Source organism: Sapajus apella, unplaced genomic scaffold (assembly GCF_009761245.1).
Source record: "Sapajus apella isolate SASKATOON/1434 unplaced genomic scaffold, GSC_monkey_1.0 scaffold65, whole genome shotgun sequence".
NCBI lineage: Eukaryota > Metazoa > Chordata > Mammalia > Primates > Cebidae > Sapajus > Sapajus apella.
This window is the reverse complement of record NW_022437005.1, coordinates 1,465,851-1,490,166: the sequence shown is the minus strand read 5'-3', so window position 1 is coordinate 1,490,166 and position 24,316 is coordinate 1,465,851. Positions and strand designations below refer to the sequence as shown.

The 24,316-nt window shown below is 37.3% G+C and overlaps 1 protein-coding gene and 2 pseudogenes across 3 annotated transcripts in view; 2 read left to right on the top strand and 1 right to left on the bottom strand.

Annotated features, from left to right (window-relative positions):
• The window catches only part of MACROD2 (mono-ADP ribosylhydrolase 2), a 2,030,631-nt gene that overhangs the window by 1,465,004 nt on the left and 541,311 nt on the right, over window positions 1–24,316 (bottom strand). The gene's annotated exons all lie outside the window — the stretch shown is intronic.
• Window positions 10,266–10,934, top strand: LOC116530188 (annotated as a pseudogene).
• LOC116530204 lies at window positions 13,752–15,433 on the top strand (annotated as a pseudogene). Its single transcript, XR_004259874.1, has one exon. The product of XR_004259874.1 is annotated as a heterogeneous nuclear ribonucleoprotein C pseudogene (transcript).

Below are 24,316 nucleotides of genomic sequence, written 5' to 3'. Positions count from 1 at the left end.
TTTTTAGCTTTATTGATTCACATACCACGCCCTTTAAAAATACACTGCTCAATGGTTTTTGTATGTTCACAGACTCATTCAACCATCACCACAATTTCTAAATATTTTCTTCATCCTCCAAAGAAACTCATACCGTTTGTATTCACTCCTTATATCCCCAACCATCAGTAATCTGCTTACAGCCTCTACGATTTGCTTATTCCAGACATTTCACATAAATGGAATCATACAATATGTAGTCTTTTATGACTAGCTTTTTTTTACATTCAGCATAAGTTTTCCAAAGTTCATTTATCTTGTACCATGTATCGATACTTCATTCCTTTTTAAGTCTGAACAATTTTCCATTTTATGCATATATTTTATTTATCCATTCATGAGATAAAGGACATTTAAGTTGCTCCATTTTAGGGCTATTATGAATAACACTGCTATGAAAATTAATGTGCAAATTTTTATGTAAACATTTAAAAAATCTCCTGGGTATATACCTATGAGTAAAATTGCCACCTAATATAGTAATTCTATGTTTGACAATTTGATGAACTGTGATAGCATTTTTCACAGTGGCTGCACCATCTTACAATCCTACCAGCAATGGATAAGTATTCTAGTTTCTCCTTATCCTAGTCAATAATTCTGATTATCTGTCTTTTTTTTAGTAATAGCTATCCTAGTGGGTAAAAATGGTTTCTCATTGTGGTTTTGATTTACATTTCCCTGATATCTAATGATGTTCATCATCTTTTCACATGCTTATTAGCAATGTGAATAACTTATATGGAGAAATATCTATTCAGAACCCTTGCCTAATCCAAAATTGTTTTATCTGTCTTTTAATTAATGAGTTATAAGGGTATGTTATATATTTTGGATACAAGCTTCTTATCAGATGTATAACTTACAAATATCTTCTTTCACTTTGTAAGCTGTATTTTACTTTCTTTATGATGTGATTTGAGCACAAAAGTTTTAATTTTGATAAAGTCCAGTGTATATATCTTTCTTTTTGCTGTCAGTGCTCGTGCTTTTGGTATCATATCTAAGAATTCATTGCACAAGGTCATGAATTTTACACGTATGATTTCTTCTGAATGTTTAGAGCTTCAGTTCTTCCACTCAGATCTACGATCCATTCGGAGTTAATTTCTGTATATGATGTAAGGAAGGGATCAAACTTCATTCTTTTGCATGTGGATATTAAGTTGGCCCAGTACCATTTGTCAAAAACATGATTTTTCCCCCATTGAATTGTCTTGGCACTCTTGTTGCAAATCAGCTGGCCATCAATGGCAGGCTTTATTTCTGGACTTTTAACTCTATTCCATCAATCTATGTGTTTATCCTTAGGCCAGCCCCATGTTTTCTTCATTACCATAGCTTTGTAGTTTTGTTTTTTTTTTTTAATCAAAGAGTCTAAGTATTCAAACTTTATTCTTACATTTCAAAACTAGTCAAACTATCCTGGGTTCTTCAGATTTCCATAGACCATTTAAATTTTAACTAATAAAATTTAGTTTATTAAGGCATTAGGGCTTAAGTCTGTCATTTCATTACTTGTTTTCTCTTTGTTTCCTCTATTTCTCTTTTCTTACTTTCCTTTGGGTGATTTGATCATACTAAAAATTTCTATCTTGATTTCTTTATCTTTTCAGAAGTATATTGTTTTGTATAGTTTTCTTAGCAGCTGCTCTAGAAAATAACAATATACCCATGTAACTCATCAAGCCTAAGAGTATCAACATATGGAAACGGTGGGATTGATTTCTGTTCAGAACCACTGAAATAATGGAGGGGGTAAGATGTGGGTTTTCCAGTGGTGCTTGGCAGATGCTGCCCAAAATTTTCTGGGGTAAAGCCACTCTTCTCCTGGTCCTTTGACTAAAGAAAACAAGATTTTCTTGAAGCTTCTTATCTGTTCTTTTTGGCAGCTCTGGGTTGGAGGCTTCTGTAGCACCTAACTCAGGATATATGACAGATAACACAAAATTCAAGTAACTCACTGTTGTGTAGTTCTTCAAGTTCCAAAAACTCCTAGCAGTTCACCCTCTTCTTTTAATCTTTGAGAGATTTCCTTACCATCTTTGTAGTGTTATGTCTAGAACTTTTTAGTTATAAGGGAGAGAACTCAGAAGGAATGAGCCTACACCATTTTGGTGGAACTGAAAGTAATATTTCATTTTAGTATTAAAAACATGTCTCTTTGTGTCATTTGAACTTCACCGATACATTCTGATGTTTCTACCAATAATATCTTAGGAGGGTTTGACTGTTTGGGTGAAGGTACCAAATTATTCCTTTTGTTGTTCATATGCAGGCAAACGTTCATTTATATTTATCTAAAAGTAATTGTAAACATTTGAAAATAATTATATAGTTAAGTCACTTCAATTAGTTAAAATAGTTGGATGAGAACACAACAGGATATTTCAAGCAACAGCTGAGTAGAAGATTTTAATCTCATTACAACTGATGTCAGCATTCTACCTGAGGCAAAACTAATTGCCTCACCACATACTCACACCAGATAACCATGCAAAAGATAAAGGGGGAGTTTTTATTTGTTCCTTTGTAGTCATGTATAAGCTGGAGTACAATGCCCCCATTTACCTAACAGAAAGTATCCATGCCCTTTCCCAGGTATCTCCTTGGTGTCAACATCTGGGATGGAATGCTGGCTGGATGTGCTGCTTTATGTGAACAAAAGGAATATAGGTTTCTTCAAGGAGGATGAACCTAATTAAGAGTCTCAGGTCCACCTTGAGTAGGCTACTTAATATCACAGGATCTCAGTTTCCTTGTCTATAACATATGGGCTCCTGGAGCTTTTAATTCTCCTGAAGAATTAAAGTATGTAAAGTACCTCTCAGAGCCAGTACTCGGCTCAGAAAATGCAAAATAAGTATATATTTGACCCTCTGATTTGGCACTGACCAAACAGTGGAGCTGAAAGAGCTCACATAACTCAGGAATGCTAGAATTGATTAAAATTAGAATTATTTCTAATTCTACTAGAATTTTAAAAGAATATATTCTACTAGAATTTGGGGGAATTCTAATTTAAACCTATATATTCTTTTAATTTTTGTGAGTACATAGTAAGTGCATATGTTTGTGGAGTACATGAGATATTTTGACACAGGCATGCAATGTAAAATAATCACATCAAGGAGAATGGGGTATCCCTCCCCTCAAGCATTTATTCTTTGTGTTACAAACAACCCAATAACACTCTTGTAGTTTTTTAAATGTACAATTAAGTTATCATTTACTATAATTACCCTGTGTTGCTATCAAATACTATTTCTTACTCATTCTTTCTATTATTTTTATACTCATTAACCATCCCCACCTCCTGCCTCTAACCTACATATTCGAAGGAATTATGTCTCCCGAAAATATTAAAACAAACAAAAAACCTTGGTCTCAAAACACACATGCATTTAATATATGTAAATATAAAAATTTAAACTCTCCTGATAAATCTTTCCTGATAGGTGGTCAAATTTCAAGGAAACAGTTTCTAACAATAAATTCGGCAACAGATCTTAAGAACTTTTATTTCAATTCTGTACTATTTTCCCCCTGAGAGTTATCGGAGGACTAAAAGGAATTTTTAAATAATGTATAGAAAACGTAAAGATTCTTTCATACATATCTCTTAGGCATAAGTGGCAGAATTCGGATAATTCAATACACATCCCTCCCTTTTCCCCAGTGCTCTTTGAAAACTGAAGGGTAGTTTGGGGTTAAGTGGAGTTTCTGAAGATCAAACTACTGTCATGAGTTCTACTATTTTGGCCTTTAGGGTCATGGGAGCACTCTAAATAATGATTCCAGTTTATCAAATACAATGTTCTCCAAAAGTCAGATTCTCCTGGCTGGAATTCTGGAATTCTCACCACAGATGGATTGCAAAGCCCTGGCAAATCACGAAGCTGTCTGAGCTTCAGTCTCCCAGCTAAGTGGTGACAGCAGCACAGCACACCACATTAAGCAGGATTTTTTCATCTAGCACGACCACACCCTTCAGAGTCAAGGGAAATGTCAGCAGCCATTACTGATCTCATTTAAGAACAGAGAAATGAGGGTTCTGAAAATATTGGTGTTTCCCAAAGGGTGATATACAAGTAATAGATGATTCATAGGCAACCTTTGAGACAGAACAACCTACTGACTTTGAGGAATGAAGATAAAAACTAGCAAAACATAGGGACATGAGGGAAAAACTGTATCCCCAAATGATAGCAGCTAGCAAATGTTAAGCTGGCAAATGAAGGGATTAAAAATGAGCAAAATAGCTGTAGAAGACCTGGGAAATGACCCATTCAAGAAAGGTGAATTCCATGAACAGCTGATTCATAATGCCATTGAGAGCCAGGAATTTCAACATTGAATAGTAACTTAAATTCTGTGATAAAGGAAAAACTATCCTTCAGAATTTTGAAATTCTTAGACCATAGAAGAAACTAAGAAGGAAAGTTCCCTGATTTCTTACTTCAAATCAGACCAGGTCCCATCTCATATAAGGCCAACTTTGATGGTCATTATCCAGCTTCCCATGACCTAGGACTCTAAATTCCACCTCTGTAGGTTTGGAGTAGGTGCAGTCAATGCACTGCATAACAATGTTTTTAATCATTGATGGACTCCATATACAAGGTGGTCCCATAAAATTATAGTGGAGCTGAAAACCTCCTATTGCATAGTGATGCCATAACCATAAGAACGTCATAGCACCATGAATGGTGCTGATGTAAACAAATCTGTGCTGCCAGTCATACAAAAGGATAGTACGTACAATTATATACAGTACATAACAACTGATAATGAACGGCTGTTACTGCTTTATGTATCTACCATACTATTGATTGCTGGTTCAGCGTATACTTCTTCTGCTTACTAAAGAAACAAACAAAAAACAATTAACTGTGAAACAGCCTCAGGTGGTATTCCAGAAGGCACTACTATCAAGGAGATGACAGCTCCATGCATGTATTGCCCCTGAAGACATTCCAGTGGGAAAAGAGGTGGAGGTGGAAGACAGCGATATTGATGATCTTGGCCCTGTGTATGCCGGGACTAGTGTGAGTGTTTCTGAATTAGTTTTAAACAACAACAACAAAAAAACTAAGTTAAAAAATATGAAAATTTAAAATATAAGAAAGCTTATAGAATAAGGATATAAAGAAAACATTTTGTACAACTGTACAATGTGTTTGTGCTTTAACCTAAGTATTATTACAAAAGAGTTAAAAATAATTTTTAAAGTTATGGTAAGCTAAGGTTAATTTATTACTTGAGAAAGAAAACATATTTTTAATAAATTTAACATAGCCTAAGTTCACCGTGTTACAGTAGTACACAGCAATGTCCTAGTCCTTCACATTCACTCACCACTCACTTACTGACTCATCCAAAGCAACTTCCAGTCCTGCAAGCTCCATTCATGGTAAGGGCCCTATACCTAATTACCATTCCTTAATCTTTTGTGCCATATTTTTACTGTACCTTTTCTGTGTTTAAATATGTTTAGACACACAATACTTATCATTTTGTTACAACCGCCTACAGTTTTCACTGCAGTAACATGCTGTACAAGTTTGTCACCTAGGAGCAATAGGCTGTGCCATATAGCCTACGTACGTAGTAGGCTATCCCATCTAGGCTTTTGTCGGTACACTCTGTGATGTTCACATAACAACATAATTACCTAATGACCTATTTTTTCAGAACATATCTTTGTCTGTAAGTGATGCATGACTGCATTTTTAATAAGACTACTGATGCTGAAGTCCAACAAAGTCTGAAATCTTCATACGCCAAAAGATGCTTTTGTTCTTCCATATGCACTTTACTTTTCTTGTAGCTAAATCTACTTTGAGATAGAAGGTGGTCATTTGCTACTTTTCTGAGAAAGAGCTGCCTTCCCTATTACCCTTATGCACCCCCACCCCCACCTAGAGTTATGAATAGTTTAAATCTTACGTATTATGAAGATTAAAAAAAAAGTTAGGTAGCATAAGAGAGAACTCAAAGGGTCACTGAAATGAAATGAATGAAAAATTGAGTCAGTTTTGAAAAAATCTAGGGCCACTGAATTATTCCAAGGTCACATGAGATAAAGAATAAAAACAAATGTTCTGATACCAGGTTCAGCAAGCCAGTCATTATGCTTTCTGATCTCCCTGAGGAGAAGCCTTTGTCATTTTAAGGAAAAGGATAAAAAGCATATACTTTTATCTGTAAAAAGGATTACAGAAATTAAACATTTTTATTAAGTGCAATATTCAGTCAGTGCGATCTTGAAAACAATTTAATACTTCACTCAAAAAACTGAAAGAAGTAGAGTTTTACCTTTAAAATAACTCCAGACATATTCATGCATCTACAGTCATCAAAAGAATGTTGTAAAATTACAGCCAACTTTAGAGCAGAAACTGGATAAAAGCTCAGGAAAACACCATTCAAAATTGAAAGTTAATTAAAATTTAAATGAGAAAATATTAAGTTGGTTTTTTATCTTTTATAATTTTAATTTTACTCAATAAATACAAAGGTCTATTCTTATATATTCCATTTCCAAAATATCCAATGCATAGCCATATCTCAGTGGTAATCCACTACAGAAGTTGTACAGGAAAGTTTTCCCTTCCACTCGGACCATCTTTGCAAAAGGTAATAGTGAGATGGGCAATAGCAATCACCCTCAGTCAATTCTGTATCCCAGGTTACCTGGCATATTTGTAAACAAAAATTTATTTTCAACATAATGTGTCTATTTCTTCAACATAACTTACTATGTCAGAAATTATGAGGTGTGAAGAGAACTGTTCTTTACTATGCTCTACATCTGATTCCATTACAAAAGAAAAACATTTTCATGACATTCATCTGTTGCAGTGAAAGCAATACTATGTTTTCAACTATACCTAATTTAATATCATTATTTAAATCAATATTTGAAAACTAATAAAGAGATTATTGAATCACAAGTTGATTTAATTTACACTATACTCTATAACTACGAACTGCATTAAGGAACCAATTCCATTACATTTTGGATCCAATTCCTAGGACAAATTAAATCTTAATTTTCACGTTTCTCAAAATAATCTACATGATAAAATTGCACAGAGAGAAAGACTGACAGAGGAAGATAACTGCTTATATGGAGATTTTATATCACAGAAGCTACTCATCCAAAGCTATTAACAGTTACATTCATTGAAAAGGGAAAAAAAATCATAATTTCCCTCTCCGACTTGAATGTCTTCTGCATAAAAAGAAAGGGTAACAGCAAATATGAGTAGTTCAAAAAATAAAGCAATTGGTTGCTAGTCTTCATTTGGAACGAAATTTATGAGGAAGTAGAGCATCATTATACCTCAAAACAAAACTACTGCTGATAATCATGAAAATCTCCAGTTAACACCTGTAATCTCATTCTACCATGCCTCCTTCCTTTCAGTTTCCACCTAAAGCCATTGAATACTGACTATGATCAGATACTTTTCCAGGCACTGGGGTTATACTGATGTGCAACAATGGATGTAAACTATAAACCCTGCTTTTGTGAATTTAGAGTCTAAAGCCTTTATGTTTCTTTCTAAATGTGAGAGAGGGCTTTTCTCGGTACTCCTTTTAGCTAAAACTATTTAGTAGGAGAGGGAAATGTATTTCTCACAGTTCTGGTGGCAGGAAAGTCTATGATCAAGCTAGTGGTAAATTTGGTGTCTGATGAGAGCCTGTCTTCTGGTTCGTACACATAGTCTTCTCACTGTGTGCTCATATGGCTAAAGAGGAATGGAGATCTCCAAATAACCTAATTATCTTCCAAAGGCCCTACCTCCTAATACCATCACATAGGGAATTAGGATTTCAACATAAAAATTTTCAGAGGGACACAAACATTCCATCTATAGCAGAAAGAGGAGGGAAGGAAAGTGAAGGAAGGGACAGGGAAGGAAAAGATGGGACGGGATGGGAAGGTCATTAAATTAGAGGTGGAGCTGAATGAATTGACTACATGGGCTTATAGGTATAATGGGGCCAGGTGCAGTGGCTCAAACCTGTAATCCTAGCACTTTGGGAGGCCGAGGCGGGCAGATCACCTGAGGTCAGGAGTTCAAGATAGCCTGGCCAACATGGTGAAACCCCTTCTGTACTAAAAATATAAAAATTAGCTGGGCATGGTGGCAGGCACCTGTGATCTCAGCTACTCAGTAGGCTAAAGCAGGAGGCAGAGGTTACAGTGAGCCGAGATCATGCCACTGCACTCCAGCCTGGGTGAAAGATCAAGACTCTTTAAAAAAAAAAAAAAAAGGTGTAATTGATATGAAAACGGTTATCAGTGTGTCAGTAGTACTATGCATTACTAACAATGGTTATCTATTAAGAGATTTCACCACAATTGTATTTGAATGACTGTGAGATTTGAGTTTTTCAAGGGCAAAGATCACATTATATTCCTTTTTGCATCTCTAGCACCTAGCACAATGACTGACATAGGATAAATACTTGGTAAATGTTGAGTAAATCAACAACTAAATCCTACCTCATTATCATGGATTGGGCAGGGGGCTAACATTTATTAATTCTGACTCTGCTTTGAAAACATCTGAAAAAAATAAGTAGAAATAATCTTCCATGCATAATTACCCCTGTGCAATTAAAAGAAATCACATAAAAATTATTAAAATAATCATGACAATCAATTTTGTAGCAAGGCAATAAACAACTGAAAATGCCTGATGTAAAAATATGACTTATTTACATTTAAGACAGGTGATAACAGTTTACAAAACACATTAATAATTTTAATTAAGAAAACTGGCATATAGAGTATTTATTCTGAGGTCAATTTTTTTCTATTTCATTATTTTGTTCTGACAATAGGATATTAACATTTGAAGGGGTCAAAGAACATGTGAACTACCTTCTTGAGTAATTCTTCCTGTCTCCCCAAATACAGATTCTAGCTCAGCCTCCTATAAATTCATTGGATACTTGATCCCACCAAGAAATCAAATGTAATTTGTTCTCTGACACTGTCTCACACAAGAATGGTGTGCATGGCAATCGTTGCTGGTGCACTGCCCAGATCCCCATGACTTGGACCATTTCAGTGCTGTTGGTCTGACTTCCAGAACATGTGTCTCTTTGCCTGAGGGCTCTCTCTGGCCACTAGAGTGGGCTTTGTCTGTAGGCATAGAGCGCCATAACTGCCGGGAAACGTATGTCCTCCGGTGCTCTAATCCTTCAGGTGAGATAGCTCCGGGGCACGTGCAGAGTTCCGCAGTAGAAACAGCCCCTAGTTGCTCCAGGTTAACTTGTTTGTCATCGTTTTCTCAGCTTCACCCATCCCCTTTCTTACTTCCCCCACTCCTCTGTTTGTATACTATTTCCAGGGATCACTTCCCAGTGAATTGCTAGTATTCTAATCTAAAAAAACCCAAACTAAATATATTTTACAGCTTTAGATTTATAAGATAAACGTAAAAGGTTAAAATGATTGAAAAAAAATAAGCTATAGTAGAAATGTGTCACACCGGTATTCTGAAAGTAAATCTGAGTTTATCAGTGGCAGTTGGGGTAGAGGGAAAGCTATCATGGAGTAATCATTTACTCAAGAAACAGCAAATATTTCTCATACTCTGAATCTAAAAATGTAAAGAAGGTACAGCCCTTGCTCTGAAGAAATAAAAGTTTTATGAGAAAGACAGACACAAAGTATGAAGAAGCCAAGTCTCCAAATACGGCCCCAATAATTCCTCTAATTTTTTAGGCAAGCCCCTTTGCATTGTGGCTTTGCTTCTCCTCTAATCAAGAGGTGTGGTCTATTTACCATCACTTTAATTCTGAGTTGGTTTTTTGATTTGCTTTGGGCAACCAAATGCCCTGGAAGTAATATCTGGGACCAGTACTCTATCCCTAAAGAGGACTGGCAGTTTCACTTCCCCTTCTTGGAGCCCAGCCACCATGCTGTAAGTCCACACTAGACTACAGGATGATTAGAGCCACACAGAGGAGACTCTGGAAGAAGAGCAGCCATTTGGGCCTTCCAGCCCATTTTAAGTTCTCAGCTGAATGCAGCTGTATGAGTGACCTCAGGTACACAATCAAGGAGGAGAATCTCCCAGCTGAGCCCAACAAAACTACAGGTTCATAGGGAATAATAAGTTGTTTTAAGCCACCAAGTTTTGGAGTGGTTTGAGCAATAACAGATAACTGATTCAAGAAGCAATGACAGCTCAGTCTGATAATTCTACACCTCGGATGACATCTCTCTTTTTGACATGTCTCAGTCCCACCAGGCTAGGTTTGGTAAGGAGAGAGCCAGATCAGGAGCCACCGCTGCCACATCAGGAACAAGTTTCCGTTTCACTCTACCATCCAACACCTAGCCAGACTCAGCTTGCAGCTCAGTTGACTGAAGAAGAGCAAAATAGGACAGCTCAAAGAATAAGCTTTGTATAGCATCTGCCTAAAGGAATTTATGGCCCCCGAGGAGATAGATCAGATCAGAAAAAAAAGACCTGGGAGTATGTGATCTGTATGATGGACTTTGTTTATGGGAACCCAATTCAGTTTCTGCCATGCATGCACATTTATCACCACGACTACATAGATAACTGTTTGATGAGATCTTTCATGTGCCCTTCCTGCATGGAGCCAGTCGATCCAGCATAGCTTACATCCTATGAGATTAATTAAGCCAGGCTCTCTCATCTGACTTCAAGTGAACTATCATTTTTGGTGGTTTTGATTGTCACTGAGCCCAAAGAGCCAGGAATTCAGAATGAAAATCATGCACAAAAGTTTCCCTAAAAATTTCTGGATGGCTGCAGATGTTGGGAGAAAATTACATGACATTTTAGAAGCTTAGGGGGAAAATTAGGATGATATTTTTATGTATAGCCTGGACTCAACATTTAAAAATATAATTGTATTTAGCTGTTGGAAAAAAAAAAAAGAGAAAAGACAGATATTGGGTGAACACCTACAATAAGCTAGCACTGTGCAAGGACTAACCAAAGATACATAAAATGTAATTGCTGCCATAAACACACATTTTTGCTAGGAATGATGGCCATTAATTGTAATGATTAGAGGGTACCCAAGTTCTGAGAAGTATAATTATGACCCTATGGACAATAAGAGTTAAGAGAATAAAAGATATAAGTGTAGACTAGCTGAAGGACTTTAGCTGAGATCAAAGGAAGGAAAAGTTGGGATCAAAAGAAAGAAAAGCCATCCAGGAAGGGGGAAGAGCTGACTAAAAAAGCAGCAGGTAAACAGGGATAATGATCAGGATCTGTCTGACATAGAAGTGGAAAATATTGATAGCAAGAGGTAGCCTCTATTTTCTTACCCCACAATCCTAAAACATGTTCCCTAAAAATAGATGATGGATATTGACCCCTCTTTCCTTTGAAGCACTCGAAATATTAAGAGAATCACTTATGAACAGTAGCAAAATATCACCCATCTTCTAATCACTGCTGAAAAGCAGACTTGCAAAATGTGTGCTTCTCTTTTTTCCTGGAGGATCCTTTCCTCGATTTTTTTAGCAAAGCACATTCCAGTCAACCACATGTGTATTGCTATAACTAGGTTTTATCTACTGAAACAGCTAGCCTTAATACTTAATGCTATCAATACAAATAAAAGTTCTAGCAATTACTTGATATTTCCATTTGCAACAAATTTTTAGTGTATTTACAGAGAGTTTGAACAGTTCCTATTATCTACAATGTAGAAGGATAGCATCTTATGCTTTGAAAATTAATAGGGAGATCTGCTTCCCTGGACTTATTTAAACATAGTTATAACTAATATATTTATTACCTTAATAATTTGTTTCCATTCATCAAAATAAAAAATAGAGTTCATTTATAAATTTAAATGAAAACACTGATTGGAGTTTACATGTTCTCTTTTACACTACAACGCAGCCAGTCAATGCAATCCCATCTTTGTCAAGTGTCTAGAACATGGCTAAAATAATATATGTGCACAAGTATACAAATATCTCTACACCCATATACGTAAATAATGGTTTATGGCTTGAATAGTTTCTGAGATTTATTAAATAAGATGCCTTCACTGCTTCCCAAAGATAATAGTTACCTGACATATACAATTCTAAATGAGGTACCTTATCTCTCTCTTCCACACCTTCAAATTAATAGTGTTTTCCTAACATCAATCAAAATTTCTCAAAAGTGAACTTTAACAAAGCATTTAGATGTTATGAAATGTACTATCTTAATGTTCATAAAAGTTATTGCTTACACCCTGCATGATTACTTAATTACTATGATTCAATTACGAACAAAACAAAATGCAGAAAGTAGAACTCACTTGCTTTCTTGCCCAGAAGCCACATCCCGTAATTAAATTCTAAGATGGTAAAAAAAATCTCCTCAAACAAAGTAAGGGACCGGTGGAGCTGTTTCTTCTGCTCATTACCTTTGGGTTACAGCTGAATCGTAACTGTTAAGGGATCCTGTAGGCTGTAATGACTAGATCACCTGAGATCAAGGCTGCTAGCTAAGTGCATGCTGCTTTAGGAAGTGAGTTCACAGGAATGAAATCTGGACTCCCAGATCCAAGGAACAGCCACAGATTCCCAAAACCCACCCAGGTACCAGACAGGAGAACTGCATAGAACTCTGTGCCCAAAAATGATTCATTGGCCTGGGTGAGAATAATCTCAATTCCGTAGGGTAAATTGTGTGTATGGGTAGGCACGGACCAGTGTTGTTTTTCCTAGACAGGCTTCTCTCTACATTTAATCAGCTACACTTATATTTCATTTCTCAGAGAGAGAATATAGTGTTCCCATCTTCATCAAGTGGTTTCATCATCATGGTCATATGGACAGAAACTATCAGTGCTCCGCCCATATGCCCTCAGCTCTCACCATTTCAGGCAGGCCAAGCTGACTTCCAACTGTTAGCACTTGTATTTCATTGCCCGAAAGCTTCTCTGCCTGCCAAAGACCACTCTGCCTATACAAGTGGAAGGCTATAAATGCCAAGAGATTAATACTTTCACAGAGTAGCCCTCAACTAATAACTGGCAGGAGTTGATGGATAAATACTCCAGCTCCCTTATCTCTCACTGGGAAATTCTGTACACTTGACTCTCAGAATGTTCAGGGTCATTAAGCTCCAGTTGCCCTCCTTATTGGCTTTTTTCCTTCTCTGCCCTACTTTTTCACTCCTCTATCAGTGTTCCTTGAGATTACCTCTTACATAAATTACTTATAGGAAAATCTTTATCCCCAGGTTTGATTCACAAGCAACCCAAATGGAAATCATCATCATGATCATCATCATTATCATCATGGCAACAATAATAACAGCACTGACTACTTACTGGGTTCCTACCATATGGACTTGAAACTTTTACTCATTATTCTATTAAAATTTTAATTCTCACATATACAGCTATATTACCCATAGAAAAAAGAGAGGCATGGGAGATTTAAATAAATAGCTAAGATCTAGATCACTGAGTTAATAAGATTAGAAGACAGAATTTGTTTGATTTCAAACTCATTTTGCTCATTCCATTGTACTATGCTGCCACCCATAAAAAAATAAAATTAAAATGATTTAAAAACAAAATTCACATGCTGAGCCCTACTCTATTTTCTTAAAAAAAATAAAAAAACCAGAAGGAATGATTTTTATCTCAGCTACTTAAGAATAAACATCCAGCATGTTGTGAAGAGACGAAGACTGAGCGGTTGTGTCTGCGTTGCTGACCTCAAGCAGCAGTCGGCTTCCGCACGTAGAACCTGGGAGTAGGAGACTCAGAATCGAATCTCTTCTCCCTCCTCTCTCCTGTTTTCGGCTTAGTGAGAAACCTTATCATCAAACACAATGGCCAGCAACGTGACTAACAAGACAGATCCTTGCTCCATGAACTCCCGTGTGTTCATTGGGAATCTAAACACTCTCGTGGTCAAGAAATCTGATGTGGAGGCAATCTTTTCGAAGTATGGTAAAATTGTGGGCTGCTCTGTTCATAAGGGCTTTGCCTTCGTTCAATATGTTAATGAGAGAAATGCCCGGGCTGCTGTAGCAGGAGAGGATGGCAGAAGGATTGTTGGTCAGGTTTTAGATATTAACCTGGCTGCAGAGCCAAAAGTGAACCGAGGAAAAGCAGGTGTGAAACGATCTGCAGTGGAGATGTACGGCTCCTCTTTTGACTTGGACTATGACTTTCAGCGGGATTATTATGACAGGATGTACATTACCCAGCACGTGTACCTCCTCCTCCTATCGCTTGGGCTGTAGTGCCCTCCAAACGTCAGCGTGTATCAGGAAACACCTCACCAAGGGGCAAAAGTGGCTTCAATTCTAAGAGTGGACAGCGGGGATCTTCCAAGTCTGGAAAGTTGAAAGGAGATGACCTTCAGGACATTAAGAAGGAACTGACCCAGATAAAACAAAAAGTGGATTCTCTCCTGGAAAAAATTGAAAAGGAACAGAGGAAACAAGCGGTAGAGATGAAGAATGATAAGTCAGAAGAGGAGCAGAGCAGCAGCTCCGTCAAGAAAGATGAGACTAATGTGAAGATGGAGTCTGAGGGGCGTGCAGATGACTCTGCTGAGGAGGGGGACATACTGGATGATGATGATAATGAAGATCGGGGGGATGACCAGCTGGAGTTGATCAAGGATGATGAAAAAGAGGCTGAGGAAGGAGAGGATGACAGAGACAGCGCCAATGGCGAGGATGACTCTTAAGCACATAGTGGGGTTTAGAAATCTTATCCCATTATTTCTTTACCTAGGCGCTTGTCTAAGATCAAATTTTTCACCAGATCCTCTCCCCTAGGATCTTCAGCACATGCTCACTGTTCTCCCCATCCTTGTCCTTCCCATGTTCATTAATTCATATTTCCCTGCGCCTAGTCCCATTTTCACTTCCTTTGACGCTCCTAGTAGTTTTTGTTAAGTCTTACCCTGTAATTTTTGCTTTTAATTTTGATACCTCTTTATGACTTAACAATAAAAAGGATGTATGGTTTTTATCAACTGTCTCCAAAATAATCTCTCGTTATGAAGGGAGTACAGTTCTTTTCATTCATACATATGTTCAGCAGTTGCTTCCCTAACTGCAAAGGCAATCTCATTTAGTTGAGTAGCTCCTGAAAGCAGCTTTGAGTTAGAAGTATGTGTGTTACACCCCAACATTAGTGTGCTGTGTGGGGCAGTCCAACACAAATGTAACGATGTATTTTTTGTGAATGAGAGTTGGCATGTCAAATGCATCCTCTAGAAAAATAGTGTTATAGTCTTAAGATTTGTTTTCTAAAGTTGATACTGTGGGTTATTTTTGTGAACAGCCTGATGTTTGGGACCCTTTTTCTTCAAAATAAACAAGTCCTTATTAAACCAGGAAAAAAAAAAAAAGAATAAATATCCAATAATATGTATGTCAACCTAATAATGGTTTCAGAAAGAGTCATCAGAAAGTGGATAGTATATCCAAATGGAACATTCCTCCACCTAAGGTTTGGCAGTATCTCCTTTTTGTCACAGTAGCCTTTTATAGGAGCAGGAGACTTCCTTAAGAGCAGGCATAATGTCTTACTTGGGTCTGGATTCCCAGGAAGAAGCCAGACAAATAAACATTTAGTGAATATTAGTTGAATTGACTGACTTGAGTTCTACTAAATTGTAATGATATGAACATGTTTGGGGGAAATTCATTTTGATAAGATGTCATCTGGATGCAAAGGAGACTGATAGGAAAGAGAAATCTTAGAAAATGAGGAGAAATGAAGTCCATGATCCTCCCTGAGTATTATCTATTGAGCAAATGACAAGTGCTTCAAAGACATCTGATATTGTAATGTAAGTGGTGTTTTGATATAATATTATCTTAAAATAGATTAAAGTGATTGGGAAGGAAGTTCTGGAGTTCAGAATTCTAAGAGTTACAGCACAGCTCTGCTTTATGTTATTGGAGATATTCCATTGGAAATATTGCTGACTCTTCCAAAGAATAGGTGGTGGGTTTATTTTCCAAAAGGAATGAAAATATTTTCTTAAAGGGTTAATAACCTGCCCATTAATAATCCAAATATTTACACCTGACACACATTCTTTAATCAAAAGGTCAAAACTTGCTTGGGGCTGGGAGCTGAAGCATTTCCTACAACACCTTGCCATTTCATTTATTTTTATTTTTATTTTTTTGAGGCGGAGTTTCACTCTTGTTACCCAGGCTGGAGTGCAATGGCGCGATCTCGGCTCACCACAACCTCCGCCTCCTGGGTTCAGGCAATTCTCCTGCCTCAGCCTCCTGAGTAGCTGGGATTACAGGCACGCACCACCATGCCCAGCTAATTTTTTGTATTTTTAGTAGAGACGGGGTTTCACCATGTTGGCCAGGATGGTCTCGATCTCTTGACCTCGTGATCCACCCGCCTCGGCCTCCCAAAGTGCTGGGATTACAGGCTTGAGCCACCGCGCCCGGCCCATTTCATTTATTTTTTAAAAAATTTTTATTTCCATAGGTTTTGGGAGAACAGGTGGCATTTGGTTACGTGAGTAAGTTCTTTAGTACGCAGATAGTCCCTGACTTAAGATGATTTGACTTATTTCAATTTTGTGATGGTGGTAAAGTAACACGCATTCAGTAGAAAAAGTACTTGAGTACCCATATAGCTGTTCTGTTTTTCACTTTCAGTATGATAAATTATAAGAGATATTCAATATGATATTGTAAAATAGGCATTGTGTTTGATGATTTAAGCTAATGTAAGCATTCTGAGCATAATAGAGGTAGACTAGGCTGAACTATGATATTGGTAGGCTAGTTGTATCCAGCGTATTTTTGACTAAATGATATTTTCAGTTTATAATATGACTATCAGGATATAATCCCATTGCAAGTTGAGGAGCATGTGTATTTATAATTAACTTGCTTTTAATAGTTCTACAACCTCCTATTTATAACTATAAAATATAAGTTTCTAAATGTATGGAAGAAATGGTCCATGAGAGAAAAATAGAACTTTTAATTATATTGATATGCCAATTATTTTTAAAACTATGTATGAATAAAACATTAAAATCCTAAATGGCTTCATCTTACAAAGTATAGAGTAAAGCCATAACCAGTTAAAATTAATTCATACCCTACATATAGAAAAAGATGTAAAACTTAAAGAGACCAGAGAATATTATTTGAGAGACTGGTTTTGTGAAAATATAGTTATAAATTGCCTGTACTAACTAGTCATAAATCTCATGCTGTTCTGTTCTGTCCTGCCTGGGATTTGAATCATCACTTTGTCCAGCATGTCCACTCTGTATATGCTACCAGTCCATTAGTCACTTAGGTCATCAGATAGGAAAACAATATATATATTGGGTTTGGTACTATCTGTGGTTTCCGGCATCCACTAGGAGTCTTGGAATGTATTATCTGAGAATAAGGGGTGACTGTTGTATAGGAAAGAGAAAGAAAACAAGGCACAAAGGGACAATTTTCCACAGAAAAATTTTGAAACCCCATAATTATATTTCCAAATCACAACTGGTTGTTTTAAAATAAAAGATTATTTTAAAATTAAACTTACAGAAGCAGAATCTAAAAATTATAGTAATTTACCATTTCATTAATTCATTATGTAAAATTGTACATTTAATTTGAAAAAACTTTGCAAAAAGCAAAAATAGTATAAAAATTATCATATTTAATTGCAGATTATTTTACCCTATATCCTATTATAAAATTTTTCAATTATTCAGCAAAGTTGAAAGAACTGTAGAGTAAAATCCCATATACCCACCACCTGGATTCTCCCATGACTATTTTATTGTGCTTCTTTTATCACGTATCTATTAATTTAACCAACCTTCAGTCCATTGTTTAATCCATCTCGCTTTGGTACATTTCAATGAAATTTTCAGACACAGAAAAATTATCTTGAAATACTTCTGCATGCATATGATTAATTATAGTTCAACATTTGCTTCCACTTTATATTAAATTTACATACAATGAAATACACAAATCTTAAATATTCATTTATTGAATTTTGATAAATATGTGTATTTGTGAACACCCAAACTCCAATCAGTATATAGAACATTCAGTTACACATTATTTTGAGGAAAATAAAAACTTAATATAAGCTCCCTTTTCTCTAATCCGAAATAGTTATTATGTTTAAAGTGAAACAAAGGACATAGTTTTCCCTTAACCTCAATAAATATTTTCAACTGCATCTTAGCAAATTAATAAAGAGCAGCATATAAAGTGATGCCTATGGATTATCTTGATTTAGAACAGGGATATTATACCATAGCATTGACAGTGCCATATTGGCAAAATATACAGAGGAGTGAGGTGAGGAAAAGACAAAAAGATGGCAACTGTGGTCAACACACCAACATTCAGCTCCAGCTAGCTGATGCCATCCAAGAATCAGTGTCTCGTGTCAGCAAACCTTCAGGCTGTTCAAGAAAGGCTGGGAATCCAGATATTTATGTGTGATATATTGAATTTCTCAAATGTTAACAATGGAAGTGTACATTTTTAGGACAGTATGCAGTTTAGTAAAATTGAGCCTGTAGGTCTCCCAGATTACATTCTATAGTTTTGAGTGTCATGCCATTTGATGACTTGTGGTTTCCTGTAGCAGTATTATGATCAGATCGTATTCTGAGTCAACAGATGAATCTTAGAATCCTATGATTTAAAGGATCTATTAATCAGTATTTTTAAGACATTTAAGACTTGAGCATTAGATATACCAGATATACCATATGCTATTATAACAGATAAACATAAAAACTAGAAGTAAACGCTAATATATCTCCTTCTCCTCAGGAAACATACCCATACAAAATGAAGCAGACAATAACAGTGGTCTTATAGACTCCATTCCCTCTCAAGCACAGCATTTTGTTTACATATTCATGCATTCATTATATTGTGTGTGTGTGGGGGGGGACGTGCTATGTATACATGTGCTAGGCACTCTGTGTGTGTGTGTCTGTGTGTGCGCTGTGAACTGTGTGTATACATGTGCTGGGCACTGTCCTAAGTCTGAAGATATAACAGTAAGTAAAAGAAAAACTCGTTTCATAGAGTTTCGTTCAGGGAAGACAGACAATAAGTTCATAACATGCCTTGCGATTATAAGTAATAGGAGAAAAGTAAAGCATGGTATATGAGTGGGAGGTATATCTGAGATGGTCAGAAAAGACTTTCCCAACAGGATGGACTCTGAAGGGAGATTGAAAAAAAAGAAACAAGAGAGAGCACTAAAAATATCCCGAGGAGGAGAGATCCATGCAGACAGAACTTGCCAGACTAAATGGGAAGACCTTAAATGCACCTCTAAAAAGTATGTCACCAAATGCAAGTTAATATATACATGCTCCCCTTTTAGAGTACCTATTGTCACATAAAGTATATACAAATTGAGAGTGAAAGAACAAACACACTATTTGGAATTTAAGGGTATGAAACCCTATCAAGTCTTTATTACAAGCTTATTCAGAGGAATCAATTCTGTAATTAAGATGTAATAGGATTTACAACTTTTGATGTACACTTTTTGTAGAATGCATTCACTACATAAAGATATCCCCTACCAATAGAATTCATAAGCATTAGAGTATTGCCAGGTGAAGTAAGATGGGGCTATTTATAGACAGTTGGCAGATCATTTTCATACAGAAAAATGGAATCTACATGAAGAATGAGAACAGGAGCTCATTATACAGTCTTCAGAGATTATGCCTGATTTTCTTTCCTTGAGCTTTTCCTAATGTAGAGTAAGGTTATGAAAGTTAAAGAACCTCTCTGGTGCCAGTCCCTCTAAAGGTGCTGATAGCAGGTGGTGCTAATGTACCTTGACACAGGATTTTCTTGCTCAGGAGCTCGAAATAGGTAAAAGGGATTACGGCAACATTTTCACCTGACCCAGCAACAGCGCTGTCTTTTGTCACCCATCATTCCAGTTTCAGAAAAGTCAATCTAACATTTCAATCAGAGACTGGCAGAATTTGCCTTTTTATACCTGTCAAGATTGAAGGTAATTGTGCTCCCAGGGCCATTTCACTTGAAGGAAATATATGGAAATTAGAAATATACCACATTCTGAAAGAAACTGCCAATTTCTGAGCGCCTTTGTGAACTCTCTTTTTCTGTTTAATATAAAAATAGAAGGGGAAGGGCAGGGGAAGGGTTAGGTTGGAAGCACATGGTGAAATATGTTTGCCTGCCTGCAAAGTCACCACACTGAAGCTTCTACTGCTTCTTGCCTTGACATAAATACTTCATAGTCTCCAATTATATTAATTGCTCATGTGGTAAAAAACCATCTGGGGTAGTAAACGTAACTGAGTTCACAGACATGATAAACTTGGAAACATCCTGAATGCAAACAAGGGCAATGTGAAGATGTTATCCCATCATATTTAGTTTTAGAGTTTTATTTTTAATAACTTCGGATTCTTTTTAAAACAATGGCTATGTTATTAATTAAGGACATTGTCATAATGTCTTTTAAAATGTATGTGAATATTTTTACAATATTACTGGTAAGTGAAACGAAACCATAATTTTCTGTGAGTTACGAGACTATTAGGACCTTTAAAAGAAGAGCAAAACAGTCTCAAAATGTAAAAGATCCCAAGATGTTCACATGTGAAACAGATTTGCTTAGCAGCCAGAAACTGGCCACAGTTGCCATTACATCTAATGCTTTCCTCCCAATCTACCTCTCTACTAGCCAGTGGGAAAAAATGTGATTCACATCCTATCAGAATTCATCACCTCTGTATTTGGGTACAAAGCAAGACCTAAGTTCTCAATTTCTCTGAACAAAACCAAGTAAACTGGCTATACATTAGCGGCATTATTTTTGAGTTCTCGGTGCTTATCAAAAATAGAGGATTTATGGTATATATGTTGAATGTATCTTGTTTTGTTTTTTTTTCAAGTTATTCCCTAGGGAAACTTAGAAGTAACTACTTTGTTTGAGGGAGCATTTTTTTAAAATAGCTTAGTGGCATGAATGCTGATATATTTACCTGTACAGAAATGAGCCCAATCATTAATAGCTGGTTTTCAGGGCCTTCATATTGTCCCCCTTCCCTAAATGGTCAAATCAAATTCTCTTCACCCAGGTCCTTCCCTCACTCCCCCAATACTCTCCCTTCTTTTAACACCACCTCCCCGCTACATCTCCCACTGGAAAAGCAGGAGTTAAGGGAGGATGGCCCTTGACTAAATCCTATGTATGATTATCAAAACTTGGTTAGAAAAGCTAAAAGACACGTCAACTTGTGTATGTGGGTACTTTCTTCAACAAACAACTGCTACGCCTTTTCCTCCCCCTAAATAAAAGAAAAGAATGAGATTTTAAGAAGAAAAATGTTTTTAGCTCAAAATATTATATGCATTTGAGACAATTTTGAACAGAGTTGTATAAGCTGGACAGAGAAAGGTCTTGATTTCTAGCATTGCCAAATTTTTTCTAAGATAAAGTAACTAACTTTTTAATCCATTGTTCATTCATTCACTCATTTCCTTACTCATCAGTTAGCCAGTCATATGTGAAATGTTTACTGAATAGTCATTATGTGCCAGGAAGTTCTAGCCACTAGGGACACACCAGTGAAACAGAACACGGAAAGTCCTTACTCTCTTGGAGCTTACATTTGGAGGCTGAGTTACAGGGAGCATAATAAACATGTAGATAATAAACATGTAGGCTCAAAAATAAATGGGATGATTTTTCAGATTGGAATGCATGGTATAAGGAAAACAGAAGAGGGTAATAGAATCAGATGCCTGGAGTAAGGGAGTGGGGCTGTCAGCAGACACCTGTCTGAGGAGGCAGCATCTGAGCTGACATCTGAATGATAACAAGGGGACAGTGAGGTGATGATGCACAAAGGATGAGTGGGACACAGTCATGTCCTGAGGTGGGTATCAGTTCCTATGTGCCTGGAATAGAAAGAAGGCTGGCGTGGTTAGAGCTGAGAGAGTCATGCATAGAGAGGTGGGAGGTGAGGACTAGAACACAGGCAAGAGCAGGCTCATAGTAGCTGAGCAAATCATGGATTTTTCTCTAAGTGCAGTAGGACTCATTAGAGAGTGTTAGGCAGGGGTGTAGTGTGATCTGATTTCTGCATTTTAAATATCATTTCAGATGCTGCATGGAGAATGGACTGAAGAGATGAAGTGTAACAGAGGGAAGACTTGTGACAGTAAGTTGCCATCTCTCCTCCATTGCTTCAGCATTTGATTCACAAGCCTTCTGGCATGAGGACCAGGGATATTTTAGTCCTGCCCTGGGGCCAAGAGCTGGGTTTAGTGCTGAGAAAAGGGGGGCTTTGTTCTAATGTACAAGGGACTCTAGACAGCTTGCTCAGGCCATATGCTCCACCTCCTACCAGGGTTGAGACCTTGGACAAGTAATTGTTCTCTACCTCACTTTCTTTTCATATTTTAACATGGGATCATTATATTATAGTATACCCTTCACGGGATTGTTCTGATTATTTACACAGAATAGTGCTTAAAATAATGTCGGGAACACGGTAAGCTACAAGAGAAAAGATAGCAAATAGTAATAGCACTACAATTGCTATTATGTCAATTAAGCACATGGTATTTCGAGATCCAGGTTTGAGGAGAAGCAAAGAAACTGACAATAGAGGCCTAGTAAGGAGCTGTATCAGATTTCTGAGACTCCTATTTCCTGCCATCTGTATCCTGAGGAAGATTGTCTAAAAGGGACAAAGTATGAGAACCGTCTACCTTCAGACTATGCTGGAAAATGAGCAGGATGAGCCACTGGTGCCATTTCCTTGGTGATTTAGTTGGTTTGAGACAAGTAGATGAGCTGGAGAAAACAGAAGTAGACATTCTATACATTAATAGAGCCCCGAAGTTCCTTTTCAATAGAAACCACATGGAACTTCTATTGGTGATGCCCTGCTTCACATCCTCTTAGCTCATCTCTGAGTTCATGTGAAACCATCTGGTTCCTATACACACCAACAGCTCCCCACCCTAAAGCACTTGTGTCTTTCTGCCTCTCCACCTGCTCAGCCTATGTTCAGGGCTGCCTGGAAGTGCCAGAGATTAAACACCCCCAAGAGAAACCACCAACAATGAAGGATGGGGACAGTGAATACTCAACTTCTCTGTCCCCAGGTGTACACAATTCGGAGGCTATTTTACCCAAGATCTATAGCAGGACTGAGTCCTAGTTACCCTTATCCTTAATCTGCTCATTAAAATCTTTTTTTTTTTTTTTTGAGACGGAGTTTCACTCATGTTACCCAGGCTGGAGTGCAATGGTGCGACTCGGCTCACTGCAACCTCCGCCTCCTGGGTTCAGGCAATTCTCCTGCCTCAGCCTCCTGAGTAGCTGGGATTACAGGCACGCGCCACCATGCCCAGCTAATTTTTTGTAGTCTTAGTAGAGACGGGGTTTCACCATGTTGACCAGGATGGTCTCGATCTCTTGACCTCATGATCCACCTGCCTCGGCCTCCCAAAGTGCTGGATTACAGGAGTGAGCCACCGCGCCCAGCCCTAAAATCTTTTTTTTTAAGCTGCCACATTCTCCTTTCCCTCATTCTTGTTTCCTGGAACTACTTATCAAGTAAACTGTCATATCTGAGTCACTGTGTCAAGTTTTGCTTTTGGAAGAATCCTAACTAGGACACCATATAACGCTTTCAAACAGTATAGCCCTCATGTGAGCTTTCTTCCATAGTGAAGCAACATTTTCCAACCACTATTCCAATGATCAACTCCAGTGTAGAATGAAAGTGAACAGAAAACAGAAGGAAGGGGGTTGGAGGGAGTAGGGGGAGCTCTAGGCTAATATCATGGCCAGGAAGCCACCCTGACCCTTTCTGACTAAACCTACAGTCACAGAGACCGACACTTGCATAATAAAGATGCACTAAATGTCTGTGGCATTAATAATTATCTGACTCGGAATTTTGACAGAATTCAGTTAAAAACTGAACATGTTGAGACAGGCACTGGCATGAAGCCCCAACCTAGTCAGATGTACATCTTAATTTACTGCAGATGGGCACCAAGTCATTTTGCCAATTTGGACGTTCCCAATAAGGTCTCACAAATAGATCTGTTCTCCAACAATATCTGCCTTCAATCAAAAGTGGAACAAATATAAAAAATGTGATTTAATGCATACATAAGTGCATGCACACATGCAGGCACACGCACCCACACACACCCACACACACACATACACACACACTAATGTTACCCAGTGAGGA